Source organism: Neopsephotus bourkii, unplaced genomic scaffold (genome assembly GCF_033783945.1).
Source record: "Neopsephotus bourkii isolate Nb327-2 ecotype Australia unplaced genomic scaffold, CSIRO-AGI_Nbou_v1 NB_284, whole genome shotgun sequence".
In the NCBI taxonomy this organism is placed as follows: Eukaryota; Metazoa; Chordata; class Aves; order Psittaciformes; family Psittacidae; genus Neopsephotus; species Neopsephotus bourkii.
Window position 1 is genome coordinate 2,181,120 of NW_026900793.1, and position 3,474 is coordinate 2,184,593.

The 3,474-nt window shown below is 49.5% G+C and overlaps 1 pseudogene; it reads left to right on the forward strand.

Moving 5' to 3' along the window:
* LOC133208786 (uncharacterized) lies at positions 1-2,794 on the forward strand (annotated as a pseudogene).
* The last annotated feature ends 680 nt before the right edge of the window (positions 2,795-3,474 follow it).

The window sequence follows — 3,474 nt, forward strand, 5'->3', positions numbered from 1 at the left end:
ATGCCCCTCCAGGCCTTCACACTGCTCCTCTGTCTCCCAAGCCAGCAGACCTGCTAGAAGAGCTTTTGCTCATGGGCTGTGCTGGGCTTTAGGTTTGGTTGCTGCAATCCCTGCCTAGCTCATAACCAAGCTAAGGGTAATCTTACCTCACTTGCACAGCCTGGCCTAAGGAATCCCATTGTCACAGAATGCCCTCACTGTCCCTAAGGGTTCTTCCCACTGCTATTCCACCCCTCCATTCAAGATGCCACTATTTAATACAGACTGTCTGTTGTGTCCTATTGGAAGCGTACTTGGAGATATTTACTCCTAAACTGAGTAAATACACACAAAGCTTGACAAAGGACGCATCCCAGGTAGAGGCTGACTGAGGCAGCCAGCTTTGTAGACTCAAATTCACATTTGTGATGGGCAAGGTAAACAGTTACTTAAACACCTCATTTTCTATGGGATATGCATCTATCAAGAGGCAGGAGGAAAGTCTTACCATGTCTTTTCCTATTCCAGGTCTCAGAGCATCACACAACTTCTGCATAGCACGACAATGACTGTGTCCAGCAACTGCAGTATCACAAGGCTAGAGCTTTATCACCGTGTCTGTCTCTTTGAACTTGCTCTGTATAACGGCATTTTCTTTTTTGGAGCTCTATTTAATGCCCTTGCCCTCTGGGTGCTCTCCTGCAAGATAAAGAAGTGGACAGAAACAAGGGTGTACGTAACCAACTCAGTCTTTGCAGACTGTTTTGTCATCTGCACCTGCCTTTCATGGCTTATCTGCTGTGGAGTTAAGTCAGCCTGGGATGAACTCTGCCAGTTTACAGAGACAACACGTTTCATCAACATGTTAGTGAGTATCTACGTAGTTACATTTATCTCCACTGACCGATACATTGCTGTGAAACACCCCCTGAAAGGCAGGGCCTTCAGGTCTCCATCAAAGGCAGCCCTTCTCTGCGGGTTTCTGTGATAATCGGTGCCATGGCACAGATTTGGCAGAGCCAGTCCACCCTCTGCTTCCAGAAGGATACCACCACGCCTGCTGCTCTGAGCCTGCTTTCCTTGTTCTTCCTTTTTATTCACATTTATTTATTTCTATAGAAACTGTTCTTTGGTTTCTAATCTAAGTATTACAATTACTGCTTATGACACAGGGAACCATTCGCTCTCTCCTGTACAAAGACTCTGACAACGATCTGCATTAAGAAGAAAATAGAGCTTCCTATTTTAAGAGGAGATCTTGTCTTTAAAAGTCACTGTATTAAATAACGCAGTGTTTGTGACTCTAACTCTTTCCCTATGCACTGTTTTCATTTGGACATCGCTGAGTTTCTTGGTAATTACAATCCATTGCACATCCATTTACACACTAGTGGTGGCACAGGTGATTTATAAAAATCAAATCTAAAAAGCTATGGATAGCAGTCAAGGAGCAGACATGAATCACGTTTCACACAGGTGGAGAATTTGCTATGATTTGCAGAGAGACCTTTCTTGCTTTTATAATTTAATGAGTGCAGCACAAATTCAAGATGAAGGCTCAAAGACAGTGATTTCCTGAGAAAGATCTTCTGCCAATCATTTAGGAAAAGAGATGCAGTCTCCCAGAGAAGATTACAGAACACAGTATCCTGAAGAGTAACACTGAAACGGGGCTTCATTCTGATTCCATCAGTTTAAATATTTCAACAGGTATCACAGACACCAAACAGGGCCAAGAAAGACTTAAAATGGGTTAGAAAGGAACCAAAATGGGCTCGCAATGGCCAAAATGGTTCAAACCAAGCCAGGAAAGGGCAAAAATGGGCTAGAAAAGGCAAGAAATTGCTAAGAACTGGACAAAATAGGTTTGGAAATGGCCAAAATTGCTTAAAGAGAGTTAGAATTGGGCAAAAAAAAGGGTAACAAATAGCCCAAACCAGTTTAGAAATAGCTAGGATAAGCTTAAAACAGGCTAGAAATGGCAAGAAACTGTTCAGAAATAGCTAAAAATGGCTTACAACTAGTAAGAAACGGGCAAAAATAAGTGGGCCATCAATTGTTTAGAAAAACCAAAAAAAGACTTAAAATGGGTTAGCAATGGGAAAACATGGGTTAGAAACACCCAAATTGGTCTTAAAACTGGCAAGAAATGGGCAAAAATGGTTTAGTACGAGCCCCCGAAGGCTTTAAACTGGTAAGAAATGGGCAAAAATAAGATAGAAATGGCCAGAAATTGTTTCGTCCCTTCCCCTACCCATGCAGGTAAAGTGTGAATCAAGGACCTCCGGGTAAGCCCTCCCCCCCGTGTTTTCACTCCCCCCAGAACCGAGCACCGGGCGCTGTGAGGCTTCCCGCGTCGCGCGCCCAAAGAGCAGGAGACGCCGCTCTGCGCCCGCCCAAGGCCTCCCCGCTCGACCCGGACCGCCGGTGGCTGGGATCTCACTACTACCTGCTGCCGCCGCCGCCGGGATTGGGATTGGACCGGGACCCGGACCCTGACCGCCGCCATGCTGCTCCCGGTCTCTGCGCTTGCATAACCGAAACGGCGCCGGAGGGCCCGGAGCCGGCGCGCGAACACCGCGCGGACCCGCGCGCACCTCAACCTGAAGGCGCGCCGGCCATTGCTCACCGGAAGCCAGCAGTCATCGGCCACTTCCGGAGACAAAAGCACCACGGATCATGCGCGGAACCCGGACTGCAGTACCGAACTGTGGGGACAGGATGGCAGCAGCGAGAGCGCCGGGCGCCGCAAAACCCCCCCGCTGCCCCACTGCACCGAGTTTTGTGCGTGTCATGGAAAGGTCTTTGTAGTTGAATCAGACGCAAATCCACTCCCTTCAGAGGACCCTTCAATCTACTACTGCCCTGCTCCTCTGCGGATTCATCGCATGCAAATACAAAAGCGTAAAGAGAATGGAAAAAATAACACTCACTGCCATAACGCGCAGCAGGTAGGTTTTAAAAAAAAAAGAAAAAAAAAAAAAAAAAAAAAAAAAAAAAAAAAAAAAAAGCGTCCCGGACTCGCGCATGCGCAGTAGCACCCCGGAAAAGCGCATGCGCAGTACCGTTCCAGAGCAGCGCATACGCAGTAGCATCCACACGCCGAGCATGCGCAGTAGCGATCCAAGTCCCCGCATGCGCAGTAGCGATCCGGGTTCGCGCATGCGCAGTAGCCTTTCGGGTACACGCATGCGCAGTAGCGTTCCGGGATCGCGCATGCGCAGTAGCGTTTCGGGCCCGCGCATGCGCAGTAGCGTTTCGGGTCCGCGCATGCGCAGTGGCGACTCGGGTCCGCGCATGCGCAGTAGCGATTCGAGACCGCGCATGCGCAGTAGCGATCCCGGTTCGCGCATGCGCAGTAGCTACCCGGGTCCGCGCATGCGCAGTAGCTACCCGGGCTCGCGCATGCGCAGTAGCGATCCGGATCCGCGCATGCGCAGTAGCGATCCGGGCCCGCGCATGCGCAGTAGCGATTCGGGTCCGCGCATGCGCAGT